The sequence below is a fragment of the Schistocerca piceifrons genome, chromosome 5 (genome assembly GCF_021461385.2).
Source record: "Schistocerca piceifrons isolate TAMUIC-IGC-003096 chromosome 5, iqSchPice1.1, whole genome shotgun sequence".
Taxonomy (NCBI): Eukaryota; Metazoa; Arthropoda; class Insecta; order Orthoptera; family Acrididae; genus Schistocerca; species Schistocerca piceifrons.
The window spans coordinates 419,362,458-419,384,877 of record NC_060142.1 but is presented as its reverse complement, the minus strand read 5'-3'; the positions used below and the strand labels follow the sequence as shown (position 1 = coordinate 419,384,877).

The 22,420-nt window shown below is 43.5% G+C and overlaps 1 non-coding gene across 1 annotated transcript; it reads right to left on the bottom strand.

The window, feature by feature from the left end:
- Positions 1-21,908: 21,908 nt before the first annotated feature.
- Positions 21,909-21,983, bottom strand: Trnas-cga. The gene has a single exon. It is a non-coding gene; the product is annotated as a tRNA-Ser (tRNA).
- Positions 21,984-22,420: the final 437 nt, after the last annotated feature.

Here is a 22,420-nt window from a genome sequence, read left to right as displayed (position 1 = left end):
TGGTCCTGTTAGGTATGCCAGTCAGTTTCTGTCTTGGCTTACCTACGAGAAAGTTTGTACTATCATCATGCGACTAGCTGGAGAACAGTAGCACAACATGTACATACACATTTGAGTGTCGTCTGCAGTCATCTCTGGTGCAAAGACTGGGAGATAAATGTAAAATATATGCGCCTCACCAAATGTCCAAGAGTTGTATCCTTTCACTACACACTGAACGAATCACAACTAACAGCCAGTAATGTCTTACAAATAATCAGAGTGTCAGTGAGTAGAGATATTAAGTGGAAAATCATCACATAAGACCTGTAGTAGGTAAAATAAATTGCAGGCTACAATTCATTTATGGGAAATTGCATTATATGCAAAAGATTTCATGCTGTGGCCCTTTATTGGCATATGAACATGTGATAACTTTGGTTTGATTTTAAGTAAGCTGTCATTCTGTGAACATTTATGCTGTTAACAGTAATGCTAGTATTTCAAAGACTATGGGAGAAGTAATAAGTGTAGAAAATTATAGAAAGAAGTTCACTAGGAGCCGCGTCACCTGACATGCGTAACCCGCCTCTAAAATCATACACGTTCATGTGACGACGCAAAATGTGGTTTCGATAGCTCGGAAGAAACCGCCAGTGCGAGTATAAATAGCCGGCGAAAGAGCTCTCTAGACCGATTTTGTTGCTAGCCGGGGTCGCGGTGAGTGATCTACTAGCGGGTGGTGGCGAATCCCTCGCTATGCAGCAGAGATGCGGTATGTGCTAGTGAGGCTTATTTATGGATGAGAAGTAAAGCCGCTGCGCGGTTGGACCGATTCTACTAAGGTGTGGCTAGACAGAACATTTCCGATAGTCGCTGGACTTTGAATCATTCGAAGTCACGGGGCGTTATATTCTAGAGGTGATGGGTTCAGATCGCTGTCCCATATTATCCCTAAAATAACCTCAGTGAAATGGTTCTCTGAAGAATCTACTAACTCTTTCGTGTACCGTTCTTCTCTATGTCCTACTGACTCCTTGGAAAGCGATACGGTAAAACTTTACGCATCCATCTGATTCGTCTTTAAACGTATTTGAATGTTGTTGAGAGTCAACTTACTATCCATAGATAACTCGTTAAATCCGGCTTGAAGGACGAAATATTAATCTCAGCGTTTACAATATGAACTGGCAGTAATCGTCTTAGCAGATATGAGGAAGAACAAAAATTACTTAGAAACACAATCAGATGAGGTAAATTCTGACTGCGAACGAGGTTTACTTCACACTGAACAATGATAAAATTATAATAGTCTTTCTTTACATCAGAACTGAAATCTGAATTGCAAGACGTGAAAGCTTCTGTTAGTGTCGAAGGATATACAGAAGCACAAACAGAAAAGAAGGCAAAGGATTGGATGGAAACCATAGCATGCAGTTCATAGCTTGAAACTTGAAAGGAAGAAAAAGAATTAAGGAAGAAGAAAAGAGAACGAAGAAGAACAGTATTGGTGTATAAAAACTAAAAGTCATCATCAGAAGGATATCCAGTATGGAGGAATTTCGCGTCGCCGAGAGGGAGCACGAGCTCAGATTGTGTCAGGGATGGGGAAGGAAACCGGTGGTGCTCTTTCAAGGGAACCATCCCGGTATTTGCCCTGAACGATTTAGGGAAATCAAGGAAAACCTAAATGTAGGTGGCCGGATGCGAGTTTGAACCATCGTCCTGCCGACTGCGAGTCCAATGTGCTAACAACAATGTGGAAAAATATTAGTGTTTCTATCATACAAACCGATCAGGAAATGGTCATACGATGCGAAAAGTCCTTTTCTCTTTATTTCGTACAGCAGAAGGTACAAGGTATCTCTTCAACGCTCGAATCCAATTTCCAATAGTGATATCCGATGTCCGAAGACGGTTTATAAATATTCTTTTACCAAGAACTGAAACCTCTTTCGTTGCCCATATGACACTGCTGTGTGAATTCACAAAAGTACAGGAAAAGTGAAAAGTAACTAGTAAACATTCGAGTGAAAATTTCAAAATTTGTAATTCCAGAATGCAAAGCCATTCGTAATGAGATTTGGGTTTAAGATATGTGAACTAAAATTATTTGCTATATAACATAAGCACCTAAGGTACTTTGATTACACTCACTTATAATTATACTAGGTCACTAACCTGCGCGAACTAACTAAAATTTACACACAACATCACAGTAGGACTACACATTTATTTACTGAAGAAAATTAGTGTTCTACCAGGGTCATTTCTCAAATAAAACCATACTGCTTCCTACCACACTTTCACCGTTCGAATCGATGTTATCAGCCTTACAGATTTTACAAAATCCAACATTAGTTTTTATTTACAAGTTTTATTGAATTTTTTATTCAATTGTACGTTTATATTAGATACACCGTGCGATAAACTACGCTACCACATAGACATAATTTATTGAAAGTAAATGAAACAGCATAACAATATGAACTATGAAAGTGATGGTTGGGAGTAGGTGGAGAAGTCATATGAATACAAATAAACATATATTGTAAGAAATTACTCGTATTACAAGACTTAATGGTATACAAAGAAAGGCCTGTTAATAGGCATCAGCTCAGCAAATACATGCAATTAATGATCTGGAGCCATTTGCACCGTGCTTCTCTGGACACGTTCGATGCCCCCTTTCAGTTGTAACCGATACAAGTCACATACGTGTCAGCTATTTCAACTATAGGCTGTACAAGTGCTTCGTATTCCGATCGTACCACCTCTTACTGGCACTTAACATCTCACTGAAAGTGGTTGTAATTTTAATGGTCGGCAGTGGGGACGGAGATGAGATGTTCACTTATTCTTTATGCTCATCGAAAAATTTGTAAATTCATCAACTATCGGAGTGATGCGTCTCAACAAGATAAGGTGACTGGGATTATCTCTGATTTAAACGGTTCATCAGAATTTATTGAAATTATTGTATTTATAAAAGTAACACATTGCGAGTCGCACATATGGTCTGGATGGCTATTAAGCAATGCAATAATGGTCAGTCCACTATCATATTCCCATTTGATACCAATAAATCACGATAATATACACTATGTGATCAAAATTATCCGGACACCTGGCTGAAAATGATTTACAAGTTCGTGGAATCCTTCACCGGTAATGCTGGAATTCAACATGGTGTTGGCCCACCCTTAGCTTCGATGACAGCTTTCGCTCTCGCAGTCATACGTTCAATCAGGTGCTGCAAAGTTTCTTGGGGATTGGCAGCCCATTCTTCACGGCGTGCTGGGCTGAGAAGAGGTATCGATATTAGTCGGTGAGGCCTGGCATGAAGTCGGGGTTCCAAAACATCCCAAAGGTGTTCTACAGGGTTCAAGAAAGCATTCTGTGCAGGCCAGTCAGTTACAGGGATGTTACTGTTGTGTAACCACTCCGCCACAGGCCGTGTATTAATGAACAGGTGCCCTATCGTGTTGCATGCAATCGCCATCCTCGCATTGCTCTTCAACAGTGGGAAGCAAGAAGATGATTAAAATATCAATATAGCCCTGTGCTGTGATAGTGCTACGCAAAACAACAAGGGGTGCAAGCCCCTTCGTTGAAAAACACGACCACACAATAACACCACCACCTCCGAATTTTGCTGTTGGCACTACACATGCTGGCAGATGACGTTTCCTGGGCATTCCCATTCCCACACCCTGCCATCGGATCGCCACATTGTGTACCGTGATCCTTCACTCCACGCAACGTTGTTCCACTGTTCAATTGTCCAATGTTTGCGCTCCTTACACCAAGCGAGGCGTCGTTTGGCATTTACCGGCGTGATGTGTGGCTTATGAGCAGCCGCTCGACCATGAAATCCAAATTTTCTCACCTCCCGCCTAACTGTCATAGTACTTGCAGTGGATCCTGATGCAGTTTGGAATTCCTGTGTGATGGTCTAGATAGATGTCTGTCTATCATACATTACGACCCTCTTCAACTATCGGCGGTCTCTGTCTGTCAACAGATGCTGTCGGCCTGTACGCTTTTGAGGTGTACGTGTCCCTTCACGTTTCCAATTTACTATCACATCAGAAACAGTGGACCTAGGGATGTTTAGGAGTGTGGAAATCTCGCGTACAGACGTATGACACAAGATACACCCAATCACCTGACAACGTTCGAAGTCCGTGAGTTCCGCGGAGCGCCTCATTCTGCTCTCTCATATGTCTAATGACTACTGAAGTCGCTGATATGGAGTGCCTGACAGTAGGTGGCAGCACAAAGTACCTAATATGAAAAGCTTATGTTTTTTGGGGTGTCCGGATACTTTTGATCACATAGTGTACGTCTTAAAGGCATTGAGTATTCGATGATTGTGACGCACTGCACATTTATGAATACCAATAACAAGTGAATGTTTCATATACGTTCAAACCATTATTAACTGACAACCACTGCCATTAAATGGCTTGCGAACCAGTTGTAAAAGACAGGATGTGCATCTAACATTAGCTCACCAAACAAACTTATGTCACCCTTCTTAAATGAGTACTTTGATCTCTATGGAGTGCTGTAGATTGTGTGGAGTTGGTACCGGTACCATGCGGCGACGTTACCCTCCACAGCTGACGTGCAGAGGCTGGACAAAAATATGGAAACATCAAAACACATGCCATTATCCTGCTCAGTAATGTGCCGGGAGCCCACTGGCATTCACAACAGCTTCCATTCGTCTCGGAACGGATAAGAACAGGTTCTGAATGTTTTTCGAGGAATCTTAATACTATTGTTCCTGCAAAATAATACCAAGTTCAGCTATCGATGATAGCGCTGGATGACGATGACGTACCCTTCTCTCTATGGTAGACCACAATGGCTGATGATATTGAGATCTCGTGACTGCGGTTGCCAACGAAGATGTTACAGTTCATCTTGCTCACAAAATCATTCCTGGACGGTGTGAGATGTGTGAGCAGCGGTTCTGTCGTCTTGGAATACATTATTACCACTAGGGAACAAACATTGTACCACGGGACGGACAAGATCAGCCAAAATGGCCACATAAGCCTTGGCAGGAATGCTATCTTGTAGGGTAAACATGGGGCCCATTGAATACCATGAGGTCGCTGTCCAAATTATCGCCGAGACCCCTCCATGTTTCACTCTTGGGACCCAAAACTCAGCCCGAACTTGGAAACAGCGTGAAACAAGATTCATCCGACCAAATGACATTATTCCATTGCTCCACCTTCCAGGTTTTATGGCTTCCGCATCACGTTTTCCCGTTACAGACATTTGCATCATTGATGAGTGGTTTTATAATTCCAGCTCGTCCTGCAAATCGCTAGTTATGGAGCTTCCATCATGGTGTTTTGGTTCTGACAGGGCGTTTGCCTTTGTTTTGTTTTAGGGAACCAAAAACAATTACAGTCATATGCTCCTATGTCAGAACCTTAGAACACTAAGACAAAAAAGGACTTAAAAGAGACTGCACGTTAAGTCCAAAAGGACTTCCTCTTGGAGAAAGGTCCCTAAAATACGCTCTAGAGACAACGGAGGCCCTGAACTAGAGGTTAAACGTCCTTCGCCATATTGCTACGACGGCTAAAAAGTAAAACACGGTGGACAGCCCGCGCGTCGTTCGCGAAAACGGCCGATAACTCAGACGGCAAACATAAATTAGAACGTAAGTGGTTAAAGAAAGGTCATTCGGTAAGGAAATGGCGAAGAGTCAAAGTTTGTTGAAATGAGCACAAAGTGGTGGGGGATCACCGCTTAACAAATGACGATGGCTAAAATGACAGTGTCCAATACGCAATCAAGCTAAAATGATCTCCTTGCGGCGAGCGGGCCGAGTAAAGGTAGACCAAGCATCTGGGAGAGCTTTAATTCCCCGGACCTTGTTCCCATGAAGGGAAGACTAATGGCGAGGCCAAAGTGACACCATCTGCTGACAGACGGCAACACAGAGTTCATCGGAAGGAATAGAATAACTAGTGGGTCGAGGTAGGGGCACTGCAGCCTTGGTAACAGCGTCAGCAGCCTCGTTTCCCGTCAGACCGACGGGACCAGGGACACACGTAGACACCACAGTGGCTCCATCAAGAGTGAGGAAGTGGAAGCTTTGTTGGACCGGTAGCACTAAGGGATGGACTGTATACAGGGCACAGAGGCTATGAAGGGCTCTGAGAGAGTAGGAGCAAAAGACACAATTGAAACGCCTGTCTCGCCGGATGTACAGCATGGCCTGGTACAGGGCGAACTGTAAATACTAAGCAGTGTTCCGGAAGCCGATACCGAAAATGGTCGGTGCCAATGACGAAGGCACACCCGACATCACGGTTAGTCCTAAAGCCATGAATGTACTCAAAGGTACTAATCACTAAGGTCCGTGCTGAGGTCGAGAAACTTACAGCGATAGATTTAATCCGGAGTAGTGTCCTTAGGAAGCGAATGAAATTCGAGGTGAACACGTATCGCCGCACGAAGCCAAGGTAGTGAAGGATTCACACTCATCAGCAAAGTGGCAGATAGCGAGAAGTTAAGCTGCCGGAACAGTAGCCGAAAGCGTGCTGACAGGGTACGCAAGTACCATGTTCAGTACCGCAGTGTCTTTTGCTGTTGTCGTACCCTTATTTTAGGTCACAATCCTCTTCAATAACCGTCTCTCATGATCACCAAACACACACTTTCCTCCACGTTGTGATTTAGTGGACGATGTTTTTCCGAGTTCCCTGAGTGCGGTATACATCTTCGATACAGCACCTCTTGCAACACCAAACACCTGAACTCCCTTGGTTAAGAAAGCAGCCATCATTCGACCACCAACAATTTATCAAGGTTCCGGTCCACTTAGATTCGACACAATACACTCACAACTATGCAGAACACCACTGATATTTTCAACATACTAAGGAGATTGCACAGATGCCGTTCGTTGTCAAATACAACAAAGCAACCTGCAGGCTTGGATAGCACCTGTATTCATGTTCAGGCATGCATTTCTTCCGATATTTCTACATTTTTATCCAACCACTATAAGTCAAGGCAGCAACGTAGTGTACACATGAAACTTCCTGGCAGATTAAAACTGTGTCCCGGACCGAGACTCGAACTCGGGACCTTTGCCTTTAGTGGGCAAGTGCTCTACCATCCGAGCTACCCAAGCACGACTCACGACCCGTCCTCACAGCTTCAGCTCTTCCAGTACCTCGTCTCCTACCTTCCAAACTTCACAGAAGCTCTTCTGCGAATCTTGCAGGACTAGCACTCCTGGAGTAAAGTTTCATATCAGGGCACACATCGCTGCAGAGTGAAAATCTCATTCTGGAAACATCCCCCCGGCTGTGGCTAAGCCATGTTTCCGCAATATCCTTTGTTGCAGGAGTGCTAGTTCTGCAAGGTTCCCAGAAGAGCTTCCGTGAAGTTTGGAAGGTGGGAGACGAGGTAGTGGCAGAACTGAAGCTATGAGGAGGGGTCGTGAGTCGTGCTTTGGTAGCTCGGATGGTAGAGCACTTGCCCGCGAAAGGCAAATGCCACGAGCTCGAGTCTCGGTGCGGCACACAGTTTTAATCTACCAGGAAGTTTCACATCAGCGCACACTCCGCTGCATAGTGAAAATCTCATTCTAGCGTACACGTGCAATTGTATTGAATCGGGGTAGTAATATGGGTCGACGTGGAGATGCAGCAGAATGGGAAAGAGAAGCTATAGTTATATGACATGCCCGTTACCACACCTTGAATCAACTTTCCCAAATCGTTGACATACCAAAGCGGAATGTGCGATGCAGCCATGTAACTTGTAAAAACAATCATCGTAAAAAGATCCTAGGAGACAGGGACCATAGACGGATGTCATATCTCGTAAAAAAACAATCGTTTGAAATCTGACTGGAGTAGCAGCAGTCAGCGAATGCAGGTCCATCTAAACGAGCTTCCTATCGAGCACTACTAAGGCAATTGAATCCAATGAGCAGTGACAGTCAGGTACCGCGCGTAAGGTTATTGTTGAAACAGCACATACAGCTGAACGTCTTCAGTAGGCCAAACGATACAGCAACTGGACAGTAGTTGACTCGAGGCTTGCAATGTGATCCGATGAGTCTCAATTTCGTCTATTTTTGAAATCACACAAAGCGTCGAGTGCCCGGTCAACTTAATGTGTCGTTTAATTCGCAGTGTGTGGAGGGTGTATTTCAGTTCGGCGGTGGTTCTTTGACGTTTTGCAGGTGTTTTCGGTACCATGAGTTGGGCCCAATGATTCCTGTTAACATGAACGTGAACCAGGGTGTTAATTTCAACGTTCTCGGTGACCAAGTGTTGTGCATTCTCTCATATCTTCATGATAAGTGCGCTGTGGACAGTACCGGATTCCCAAGATGACAGTCGTGTTCAGTGGGCTGTACTTAGAAGTTCCTGGTGCGGCGGGAACTCAGGCACCCTGCCGCACCTCGACGCGTCCTCTGATTCGCTCGATGTTAGTCCTACAGAAAGGCTCTGGGACTGCTTGGAAAAATCTGGTGAAACGTAGTTAGTACTCAATAACCCCGAAATTCGATAGTTTTACATAATGTTATCATAGAGGAGCGTCTTCAGCTGGACTGGGGATACCTGAAGATACTTGCCGAAATGATACTGAGTGAAAAAATTTTCGTTCGGTGTGCGTGTCCGAAATCTTCTATATAAGTATTTTGAAGCTTTGTAAATAACTCAATTATGTTTTATTGCAAATACAAGGAATCCTCCTTCCTCGGAAACTAAAATGTATTCTTGTGAACCACGAATGTTTCGCTTATTAATATTAGGCATCTTCAGTGATATGAATGTTTGGTGATTCTTTGGCAGTTAGTTCAAATATAGCTTTTTTTATTTGGAACTATATATGTGTTTTTGTTTCATTCATTTTGTGTGTCATTCATGTAACCACTTGTTCTATATGTGCTGTGTGCACATAATACAGCTTTATTCCTGTAAATATTTCTTGGCGCATAACCCATATTGCACTATACTGCACATGTTTCCACTGATTACGAGTTTAGTCTCATGACTGACTGAGGAATCATGGAAGTCGTATAGGGAGACACTGAGGCGTTGGGGTGGTGGTGGAGGAAAGGTGTATGGAGCGACACCATGTGTGTGTGTGTGTGTGTGTGTGTGTGTGTGTGTGTGCATGCGCGAATTGATGACAGTGATGACAGTGGGTTCATTAGTTTTAATACTGGTCTTCTGTTGTTGCTCTATTGGTCATTGAGAAAATTTTAATTTTTATTTATGACCTTACGTATGCAATATTCTTGCTCTAGAGTGAGCATTTCCTTTCTTTTGTTACTACAACATAAGATTACCACGACTCTTTTTATCCCTTTGTTATGGTGATTTTCTTCTATTAAAAGTTCTGCATAAGTGGAGTGAGTATATTAACTCTGTAATACTTTATATCATGACCTGAGATATATATATATATATATATATATATATATATGATGACTTTTGAATATTATTAAGGTAAATACATTGTTCGTTCTCTGTCAAAATCTTTCATTTGCTAAGTATGCCGAAAAGTAGTTAGTGCCTTCAGTAGTTAGAATCTTTTATTTAGCTGGCAGTATTGGCGCTCGCTGTATTGCAGTAGTTCGAGTAACGAAGATTTTGTGAGGTAAGTGATTCATGAAAGGTGTAGGTTATTGTTAGTCGGGGCCATTCTTTTGTAAGGATTATTGAAAGTCAGATTGCGTTGCACTAAAAATATTGTGTGTCAGTTTAGTGTTGATCAGAATAAGTAAAGAGAGAAATGTCTGAGTACGTTCAGTTCTGCTCAGCTGTTTGAAAATCAAATAACGTAAGAGGTTTACCAACACAGTCATTCATAAATTTTCCAAAGGGGACATTTCAACTCATGAATGTCCTTATATGTTTTTTGTACCTGACGTTAAAATTTCTTGCAGTCACCTCAATATATTTAGAGCTGCAGCTATTACAACATAATTCATACATTTCTGATGTGTTGTACTTATCTTCCTTTACTGTCACAGTATTTAGTTTCTCTCGTATTGTGCTATTTGTTTTAAAGGCTATATTAATGTTATGGTTTCTGAAGATGTTACTAATTTTGTATATGAGTTGGGGGCTGTATGTAACAGCACGACATTTCTTTAAGAGTGTGTTCAGTGGCGTGCTTGTGCATTGTGTGTTATTGTTTGTAAATAAATTACCTGTGCCATTTTTTGCCAGAGTAGGAGGTGTTGCCACGCAGACAGCTTCAGTTGCTTGAACTCGATTATGTTAAAAATGAACTATTTCACACTGGCTGATCTGTGCCCCGCGTTCAACGACGATAGTAAACCTGGACCTGCCGTTGGTTAATTCAAGTGGATTACTTCTCATAAGAGAGGAGGCAAGTCGTCAATCACTTCTGCCTTCCGCGTCGGTCGGCACTGGAGTTTCTGAATGGGACTAACGAGAGAGTTGTGGAGGATCGGCCGCGGTGGTGTGTGCTCAGCCGCCTTTGAAGTCGACCGCCGGCTACCTGTGCGTTTACTCTGGCGCGGGTGCCGCCATTGAGCCGGCTGTGGGTGGGAGGGGCTGTGTTTGACGAGCATTTGCCGTCCCCTCGCTTTCCCTCGTCCGAGCTCACTCGAACACAATCTCGGCGATGCAGCATGTTTTGATGTGGCTCGCTGCAATGGAAGTGCGAAGGGTGTGATTGCAATCATTGTTTCAAGCCATATGGACGAAGAAGAAACAAAATTAGGTATTCTGTATTTTTATTATTTAATTATTTACTGCATGAACTTTATAGCCCGGCGGCTAGGCATTACGGCAGAACCTACATTCCAATAGTTACCTAATTGACAACCGTGATCACAATAACGAAACGATATAAGTCTTTCGCATTCGTTCAAAATCTGTGTATACAATGTTCGTTATAGTACAATCATAACTGAACGGATGACAGTAATATTGTGTTGGACCTCCTTTTGCCAATAGTAGTGCAGCAACACGACGTGGCATGGACTCAACATGTAGTTGGAAGTCCCCTGCAGAAATAATTAGCCATGCTGCGTCTATGGCAGTCTATAACTCCGAAAAGTGTTGCCGGGGCACGATGTTGTGCACAAACCGATCTCTCGAGTAAGTCCGATAAATTTTCAATGGGATTCATGTCGGACGATATGGGTGGCAAAACCATTCGCTCGGATTGTCCAGAATATTCTTCAAGCCAATCGCGAACAACTGTGGCCGGGTGACGTAGTGCATTGTCATCCATAAAAGGTCCATCATTGTTTGGGAGCATGAAGACCATGAATGGGTGCAAATGGTCTCGTAGTAGGGGAACATAATTATTTACACTCAATGATCGGTTCAGTTGGACCAGAGGACCCAGTCCATTCCATTATGGAGCCATCACCAGGTCGCACAGCGCCTTCTCGACAACTTGAGTCCACGGGTTCGTGGGGTTTGAGAAACATTCAAGCCCTACCAACAGGTCACAGTTTTCCAGTCGTCTAGGGTCCAACCGATATGGTCACGAGTGCAGGAAAGGCACTGTTGTGATGTTAAGAAAGGTATCCTAGTAGCTCGTTTGTTGCCATAGCCCATAAACGTCACACTTCCTCGCACTGTCCCAACGGATACGTTAGTCGTACGTCGCACATTTGCGGTTATTTCATGCAATGTTGCTTGCGTTTCCTCACTGTCAGCTCCACGCGAACACCGCTGCTCTCGCTCGTTAAATGAAGGCCGTTAACTGCTGTTTTGCGCGTGGTGAGAGGCAATGACTGGAATTTAGTATTCTCGGCACACTCGTGACAATTTGGATGTCGGTATATTTAATTCTCTAACGATTTCCGAAGTAATATTGTCCCACGCAGTTAGCTCCAACTACGTTCAGAGTCCACTACCTGGCGTTGTAGCCTTGGAGTAGACGTCGATTCTGCATCCCTCGGACAGCTACCCACATTCTGTTACTGTTTTCAATTTTATGCCGTCTTGCAGGTGTGACTTAGACTCTGAAGACCTGTACGTACAGGATTGTTGTAATATTCACTGTGAAACAGTATAGTGCATGTAATGTCACAACTCACTTTTGCTCAGAAAATACCATATGGCTACTGTTATTAAAGTATGGCACTAAATTAGTATATTAACAGTATATTAACAGAAGTGTCTGACCTACGTCAGAAATGATAACATCATTTTTTTTTCTCGTTTGGATAGCCTTGGGAAGTGAATCTGGCTGACAGAGTGCAAAACCAGCCATGAGAGTATGAGCCTAGCATAATATCGTCGCTGATCACTCCACGTTCACTTCCTTACAATTCCACTTCTTTCCTTCTTTTGCACCCTGAGAAGCTGACGACCACACCTTTTCTTGTAGTCAGTTAAGACTCAGGAATGAGGTTTTCACTCTGCAGCGGAGTGTGCGCTGATATGAAACTTCCTGGCAGATTAAAACTGTGTGCCGGACCGAGACTCGAACTCGGGACATTGCCTTTCGTGTGCAAGTGCTCTACCAACTGAGCTACCCAAGCACGACTCACGCCCCGTCCTCACAGCTTTACTTCTGCCAGTACCTCGTCTCCTACCTTCCAAACTTTACAGAAGCTCTGTAAGTAGGCTGTTTAGGTTCTTATACTGGTAACGCCACCGCCACGTAGGGCTCTGTATGAAAATCACTGGCTGTGCTGTGTGCAGTCTGTGGCTGGGTGGCATTGTTGGAATTTGCTATTGTAGTGTTGGGCAGCTGGCTGTTAATAGCGCGTAGCGTTGCGCAGTTGGAGGTGAGCCGCCAGCAGTGGTGGATGCCGGGAGAGAGATGGCGGAGTTATATATATATATATATATATATATATCAGTCCATGACATCCAGTCTTACAAATTTACTGTCTCTGTCTAGATCATCCGCTCTCAAAACTCCGCCATCTCTCTCCCGACATCCAGTGGCGAGATATCACTACTTATACTTCTTTTTTTATTTATTTCACCCCAGTGACTGTAATTTTTTAAGATTTATCGACAGCTAGCGAAACAAGAGCTTCCTAGTATGAAAATAAACATGAAATTTCTTCTTGTATGTTACTGAAGATCGATACTATGAGGTTTTTCGTTAGCTATTGAGCTCTGTGATTGCCAATTACTTGTTTAATGAGGCCCTCCGTTTCGGAATTCTGTCTCAATAGCTGCTGTGAGATGAGTTTGGCAAATTACATTGTGACAAAGGAGATATGTGGCCTTTACTCATAAACGGTGATGCTTCTTCGAATGAGAAAAGGTTTACAACTCACACAAAAACAGATTGGCAATTCTGTGGGAATTTTGGTGGAATCCCCGTAACCCATCGTATTTTTAACACTGAGCGACGGGAATGGAAACTTACCAAAGGATTTTATTCCTTCTCTTGATCTGAGCAGTATTAAAATAGTGACGAGCGTTCCTTCAGGCGGAATGATAGGCACATGCCAGATACTGTTTACTCACCTAGGGCTTGTCAAACTGACAATGCGTGATCGCGAATAAAATAGTTGTTATTTAGAAAAATAAACAATTGGTCTGTCGCACACCATGGTCAGTGTATTGTCAGCAGCGAAGGATAATGCGCGCGACAGGAAGGTACAAGCTAGCCATGTGTGCCTTGTGAGATGGAGTTCGAAAAACATTGTCATGAAAGTAGATCTGCCTTTGTCAGCAGCACATTTCAACAAATTAAATATATCTAATCATAACACTCTTTTAGGATAATCCTACTTTCGTAATAATACTGACTATTTTCTTCATTTGTGTAGCCTGTTGCATAATTAGTTTAGCAATGCTGATAATGTCCATGCAACAATTGAGATGCTTTTTCTCATCACGGCGAACCAATTAAAACATCTTTATTTGTGACTGCTTTTCGACTGTTTCTAGCCTGCAGTGGAAATATGTTGTTCACATGCATGTAGTACAGTGTGTCGTATGACATTATTACATCCATATCAGAGTAATCACAGTGAAACTTCTACGCTTCAGATCTTGGACGCTTTTTACCACAAGAACAAAGGGATCACACCTGTGGAGATTATCCCTTTCTAAATTTTTGTAACAGATCGTACAGATACGCCAGCTTACTAGGCAGCGAGAATATAACCTTGCTTTACTTTCCTGCCTTGATTATTAATCACATGATTTTATAATATTCCTTGCTTCCTTATTCACTACCCTCTGTCCCTTCTTGCGATCTGAAAACATCGCGGAGGCATGTGATGCAACTCCAGCGGCCAATGGCTCATCAGTTACTGAAGTATACCTTTTTCTTGACAGAAGAAAAACAAAACTATGCAGATATAAATAACAGAAAAGTATAACGTGCTAACGAAGAAAGCTGGAGCGTTTAAATGGCGAAAAACGAAACACTACCCAAAGGCAATAAAATTCAGTACACAGTAAGGCAAAATTTATCGTATTGGCAATACTACCACTGCTGATATGCGCCGTTCCGATGTGAGCATTGGCCGGGCTACTTTTCCGCTCTCCTCCTCAAATTTCCCACGGTGCTAGCGAGGCAAGCGCGACGCGCGGCGCGAGAAACTGTGCCTCAACCACAACGCCGCGCGACCTGGCGCAGGCGCGTGTCGCGTCCCAGTCGCGTCGCGTCGCAATTTGCGCGGTCCCATTTGAACCTGTGAAGTTACAAAAACGCGCGCTGCGCTGCGTCGCGCCACACGCGCTATACGCGTCTCAATTTGCGCCTAGCCTTAGTCCGGCACACAGTTTTAATCTGCCAGGAAGTTTCAGTTAAGACTATGTTTGGGATTTAATTTGCAAGGCATTTAGTTATATGCCATTTTTCGTGGTGTTACAGAAGTTTACAGAATTCATGCTAACAGAATGTTCTGTGTAAAGGTATGGATCTTTCGGAAGGAATTCATAATTTTTTCAAAGTTTTTATTTAATCGTATGGCTAGGGGCCTCAGTCGGGTAGACCGTTCACCGGATGCCAGTCTTTCAATTTGACGCCACTTTGGCGACCTGCAGTCGATGAGGATGATAGGATGATGATGAGGACAGCACAACACCCAGTCCCTGGTAGGAGAGATTTCCCCGACCCAGCCGGGAATCGAACCCGGGCCCAGAGGATTGACAATCCGTCAAGCTGACCATTCAGCTAGCGGGGGCGGACGGATTTCAGAATGACAGATATCGAATTAAGTAACCACAGGACAGAAAACCATCCGAAATTGCCCACCAGAGGACAGACCGCAGCACCTGACGTAATTCCAGATTAATACGAGATGTATTCAATCAGTACTGCAACATGCTTTTTTCTCTCCAATTTCAGTCGAAAAAATGCGGAATTTGTTGTGGGACAACGTGGAATTTTTCCGGTTCCGCACCTATAGTTACATGAAGTTCCGGCATGTGGCGGTGTTATACGTAGCCTTCAAAATGACAGCCTTAACAAAGGTGCGATCCAAACAGGGAACTGTCACTGAATTTGTTTTGGTGAAAATGGGACCATTGTAGATATCATAGGCGCCTGCAGAATGTCTACGGAGACTTGGCACTGAAAACAGCACAGTGAGTCGTTGGGTGAGGTGTCTACCATCATCGCAGAAAGGTTGCGCAAACGTGACCGATCTCCCGCGTGCCGACCGCTCTCATGCTACTGTGACTCCTGCAACAATGAAACGTGCGGACACTCTCACTCGAGGTGATCGACGGATAACAATCAAACACTTGGCAGCACAACTGTACGTCTCTGTTGGAAGTGCTGAGACACTCGTCCACCAGCGGGGGTACTCAAATGTGTGTGCCAGTTGTCGTTCCTGGCCGCCTAACTGAAAACCATAAACAGCAAAGAAGTACCATGTGTGTAGAAATGATTGCGCATTATGAGGCTGATCGTGACAATGTTTTGTCGAACATTGTCACAGGCGATGAAACATGGGTTCATCACCTCGAACCGAAAACAAAACGGCAATCCATGAAGTGGCGTCATAGCACCTCTGCTCCCAAGAAAAATTTCAAAGCCGCACCCTCAGAGCGTAAAGTCATGGCAACGGCGTTCTGGGACTTTGAAGGAGTTTATCTGTTTGATGTCCTCCCTCACTGTGAAACTATCAACTCTGAACTGTATTGGGCTACCCGCAGAAAACTGAAGAAACGATCCCAGCGTGTTAGTCGCCTGACAAATACATACAAACTTCTCCTTCTGCATAACAACGCAAGGCCTCACACAAGCCTATGCACCCAAGAGAAGCTCTCAAAACTCCGTTGCACTTTTTGTATCCCGCCTGGAAGGCAGCGCGTGGGTCTGCTCCTGTAAACCGAATGGGTAGACCTAATGTAGGAAGTGAGTAGACGCAGGTGAGGTAAGATTCTCGGTACAAACGTGAAAGTACATTTAATGGAGAATATTAGTCAATGAAATACAGAACTTTGCAACTGAGGAGCCCGTAGATGCAAAACTGGATAGGCATCAATGTTAATAGCCTCTAGTAGTAGGACAAACTATAATTGAAGTAACAAAGTACAAACAATGTTGCTAGGTCGTCTCTTCGGAATCAAGAGGGCTGAATCTGGAGCGGAGCTCCTAGATCTGAACGGCGCCTGCTAGAGGCCGATGTCGTAGTGCCAACCTACGAACTTCCACCTACGCCGTGGCATCGTACACTTCTGGCCATTAAAATTGCTACACCAAGAAGAAATGCAGATGATAAACGGGTATTCATTGGACAAATATATTATACTAGAACTGACATGTGATTACATTTTCACGCAATTTGGGTGAATAGATCCTGAGACATCAGTACCCAGAAAAACCAGCTCTGGCCGTAGTAACGGCCTTGATACGCCTAGGCATTGAGTCAAACAGAGCTTGGATGGCGTGTACAGGTACAGCTGCCCATGCAGCTTCAACACGATACCACAGTTCATCAAGAGTAGTAACTGGCGCATTGTGACGAGCCAGTTGCTCTGCCACCATTGACCAGACGTTTTCAATTGGCTAGAGGTCTGGAGAATATGCTGGCCAGGGCAGCAGTCGAACATTTTCTGTATCCAGAAAGGCCCGTACAGGACCTGCAACACGCGGTTGTGCATTATCCTGCTGAAATGTAGGGTTTCGCAGGGATCGAATGAAGGGTAGAAATGTAACGTCCACTGTTCAAAGTGCCGTCAATGCGAACAAGAGGTGACCGAGACCTGTAACCAATGGCACCCCATACCATCACGCCGGGTGATACGCCGGTATGGCGATGACTAATACACGCTTCCAAAGTACGTTCACTGCGATGTCGCCAAACACGGATGCGACCATCATGATGCTGTAAACAGAACCTGGATTCATCCGAAAAAATGACGTTTTGCCATTCGTGCACCCACGGTCGTCGTTGAGTACACCATCGCAGGCGCTCCTGCCTGTAATGCAGCGTCAAGATTAACTGCAGCCATGGTCTCCGAGCTGATAGTCCATGCTGCTGCAAACGTCGTCGAACTGTTCGTGCAGATGGTTGTTGTCTTGCAAACGTCCCCATCTGTTGACTCAGGGATCGAGACGTGGCATCACCATCTGTTACAGCCATGTGGATAAGATGCCTGTCATCTCGACTGCTAGTGATACGAGGCCGTTGGGATCCAGCACTGCGTTCCGTATCACCCCCCTGAACCCACCAATTCCATATTCTGCTAACAGTCATTGGATCTCGACCAACGCGAGCAGCAATGTCGCGATATGATAAACCGTAATCGTGATAGGCTACAATCCGACCTTTATCAAAGTAGGAAACGTGATGGTACGCATTTGTCCTCCTTAAACGATGTATTACAACAATGTTTCACCAGGCAATGCCGGTCAACTGCTGTTTGAGTATGAGAAATCGGTTGGAAAATTTCCTCATGTCAGGACGTTGTGGGTGTCGCCACCGGCGCCAACCTTGTGTGAATGCTCTGAAAATCTAATCATTTGCATATCACAGCATCTTTTTCCTGTCGGTTAAGGTACGCGTCTGTAGTACGTCATCTTCGTGGTGTAGTATTTTTAATGGCCAGTAGTGTAGCTATCGATACCACAGCACTGTTATTCCTTATCCACTCTACAGCCCGGATGTCGCACCTTCCGACTTAACATCTGTGTGGCCTAACGAAGGATGCACTCTGTGAGAAGCAGTACGTGGACGATGGAGACATTATTGATGCAACAAGACGTTAGCTTGAAGTCGATCAGCAGAATAGTGTCATGCGGGCATACATGCCCTCTCAGTGAGGTGACATAAGGCAGCAGCATAATACGCTCTGTTCGTCCACAACATGAAGAAAGCAGTACACACCGGTACCAGGGTTGACCTCCTGAAGGCGTTCGATACAATTCCGCACTGCCGCCTAATGGACAAAATACGAGCGTACGAAATACCAGACCACCCGTGTGGTTGGACTGGAGTGTTTCTAGGAAAGAGAACGAAGCATGTCGTTCTCAGTGGAGAGAAATCTTCAGATGTAAAAGTAATTTGGTCATATCTCATAGGAGTGTTATAGGGTCATTACTTTTCATAATACATATAAAAGACTTGTAGATACATCGAAAGTTCCATGAGACTTTTCGCAGGTGATGCTGTTGAGTACAGACAAGTCGCAAGGCTGTAAAGTTGTAGCGAAACCCCGGACAACCTGCAGAGAATCGATGCATGGCGTAGGAATTAGCGATTGATCCTCGTCATAAACAGATATATCGTATTGTGCATAAACAGCCAGAAGCGCCCATTATTCAACTATTACACAATTGAGGAACAGTCACTGCAAGCAGTCACATACATAAAATATCTACGAGTGTGGTTTGCATAGCGATTTAAAGTGGAACGAGCACATGAACCTAATCTCAGGTGGGGCAGCTGACAGACTGAGGTTTATTGGAAGAAATCTCAGAGAATTTAATACGCCCGCAAAGGAGATGGCTTATAAAACCCTCGTTCGAGCAGTGCTCTAATATTACTTGTCAGTCTATGATGTGTACCGAATTGGATTGACAGAGGAAATAGAGAATATCCAAAGAAAGGCAGCACATTTCGTTACAAGTTCATTTAGTAAGAGCCGTTACGGAGATGTTCAGCCAAATCCAAGGGCGGACGTTGCAAGAGAGGCTTTCTGCATCACGGTGTGGTTTGCTGTACCGAGACGGTACGCTCCTAGAAGAGTCAACCAATATACTGCTTCCTGCTGTATATATCTGGTGAAAAGACTATGAAGGTAAAATTAGAGGGATTCGAGCCCAGCTTACCAGCAACCGCTCTTTTCACGAATCATTCGCGCCTGGAACAGGAGAAGGGGGAAGTCACAGTGGCACACGAAGTAGGGTGCACTCCGCAAGGTGGCTTGCGGACCACAAACGTAGATGCAGTAGTAGGTGTACATGTTACGCAGTGTAAGACAGTGTTCCCAGGTCTGGACACGCGGAGACGCCTCTGGCGTGAGCTTCAGTCGTTTAAGTCGAGTGGGATAAGGACAGGCTTGTCAAGACTTACAATGAGAGGTCCCCAACCATGCGATCGGCTTTTTGAAGCTATCTATACGGTGATGTAGCTTAAGATCCCATGTATTACGCACTGTAGCCATTCACTCTAGTGGGCCTTCGGTTGCGAGTAAATGACGAAAAAACAATTCGGAATTTTGTGTGGCACTGAATAGCGTTAAAAAAGTTGTTTTGTATAGTCTGATCGCACGTGGTGTAGTGGATAGGGTGGCAGCTTCACCGGCAGGAGGTTGTGTGTTCGAATCTCGTTTGGTACATTAAGTTTTTCTTTCCAATTTTTAAATCTTTATCGAAATTACTTTGATCGTGACTTTATTCAATTAAATGATTTAAATGTAACTTTTTAATTCCATTAATTTATCACATTATTTTAATCATAATTTCAACTTCTTCATTTGCTCTCAATTTTTTTCCTACGATTCTTTCTTCACTTGAATTCTTTCTTCATGAGTTTTTAATTAATTTCTGTGTTAATTTCGAATTAACTACTACTGTTTTATCACCCCGGTGTTTCGTCCTCATTATTGCGTTTGTTACAGCTATTTCTCATTTTGCTTGAATTTCGTCTTTGATTTAAATTTTCATCTGCGCAATTTTTTTCGTAGTGCAATAAGTTTTTGGGTTATGTTTTAAATGCTTGCATGGCGATTACAATGTAAAAACATTGCACGTTTGGTAACAACTGATAGAGAGCAGTTTTCAAATAATTGAACATCATCATAGATAAATATAATTAAATTCAAGCTATCAAAAGTTCCGATTGAAAAGAATGATATAAATAAAAAATGAAACAAATGAAAAATTTCATACGGTGATTACACTTATGTGACAAAGGATTAGAAATAAAAAAATACATTTAAACTAAATACTTGAATGAAAATAATGATCAAAGTAATTCAGATAAAGATTTAAAAATAAAAAAATTGTGCACCTGCAAAGATTCGAACCCACAGCCACCTGCATGATCAGACTGTGTTATGCAACCTTTACAACACTGCTGAGTATCATAAAAGATTGTGATATTTTTTTGATAATTACTCGCAAACGAGAGCCCACCAGGATGAATTGCTCTAGTGTGTGATACCTGGGATCTAAAGCTACAGCAGCGTACAGATAGTTTCAAAAAATCGATGGCACTCGTGGATCCTCTCGTTGTTAGCTGTTGATCTTTTTAGTGATAGCCGCGTACTGTATTAAAACATTTTTCTCTTCCTAAGACCTCATAATAATTTACAACGAAAGTTAAACCAGTGAGGAACATGGGTGATAGATAATATGTAAAACTGCCTACCTATATCTCGTCAGTTCTCTTTTATTCACTGCCAGATATGTAAGGCTACTCTTCGCTGCAGCATGTTTAGGTTTATATCCTTCCATTCACGGATGAGGGTTGGAAAAATTGTTGGATGTACGCTTATGTGCGACCTGTAAACAGTCTCATTTCATTTTCACACTATCTGCGGGACCATTATTAGGGGACAGAAAAATATTTTAAGAAACAACAATTTATAGCGAACTCTTAGAAAGGAAAGTAGTAAAAATTAACTATGCAATCACAGAAGTGGATAATAAGATATTGTGTTTGCAAAAGCTAAAGTAAACAAATGAATGGACGGAAAAACATAGAAGGGCACGGTGACTTGGTATGCTAAAAAAGAATTTCAAAATAATACTCAAATTTGCCTGAAATGGAAAGTATACGCTGAATAGATATTAATCAATACCTGTTTCAATATGAAAAGTAATGATACTTCAGCGAGCAATGAACATAATCATTTTGGGATTAATAGTGGAGACACGAAAATAAATAAATGGTTTGAGGGAGAAACTGGAGTGCCAGAGATGATTAAAACTGGAGTGAAAATGAGTAGGAGGTGGGGAGCGGGGCACGTCGTGAGGCTAGTAGATGGGCAAAGCAGATTCTTCGTTTGATTCAAATAGACTGAGACGATGACAATTTAGAAGGTGTAAACATGACACTTAAAAATGCAATGATAAGATGGATGTGTATCGTTTAAGCCATAATGGATGGAAAACTCTAGCAGAAGCCTTTATCCAGCAGTCGATGCCACATGTTATAAAATCCAAGAAACGGTATTTCCTAAATTAACTAAACGTAGAATTGGTACTCACAAACAGGAAGATTAAGAAAAAACTGCTTAAATTTCCTTATAGAAGGGTTCTTCCTGTGTTACTGCAATTTCCCTCGCTATTTGTAGGTCCGTTATATCGCACTGCTTTGGTTTATAGACCATGCTGAATACGTGACTTTGAGTCAGTTTTCAACATTCACACACGGATTTTACACATTACCCATTTAGTATCTGCTCTCTGTCTGTTGTTGTTCCTCCTTACTGACGCCAGAATGTGATTTTCACTCTGCAGCGGAGTGTGCGCTGATATGAAACCTGCTGGCAGATTAAAACTGTGTGCCGGACCGAGATTCGAACTCGGGACCTTTGCCTTTCGCGGGCAAGTGCTCTACCAACTGAGCCACCCAAGCACGACTCACGCCCCGTCCTCACAGCTTTACTTCTGCCAGAATCTCCTCTTCTGTCTTCCAAACTTCGCAGAAGCTCTCCTGCGAACCTTGCAGAACTAGCACTCCTGGAAGAAAGGATATTGCGGAGACATGGCTTAGCCACAGCCACAGTTCTGTGAGATTCGCAGGAGAGCTTCTGTGAAGTTTGGAAGGTAGGAGATGAGATACTGGCAGAAGTAAAGCTGTGAGGAGGGGCTGTGAGTCGTGCTTGGGTAGCTCAGTTGGTAGAGCACTTGCCCGCGAAAGGCGAAGGTCCCGAGTTCGAGTCTTGGGCCGGCACAAAGTTTTAATCTGCCAACAAGTTTCTCCATATCGATGTTCCGAGGTAATGTTTTTAGCAGATTTCTACCATGGAACTATTCTGGGGTGGTGGCTTCATTCGTGGAATTTCTGTAACCG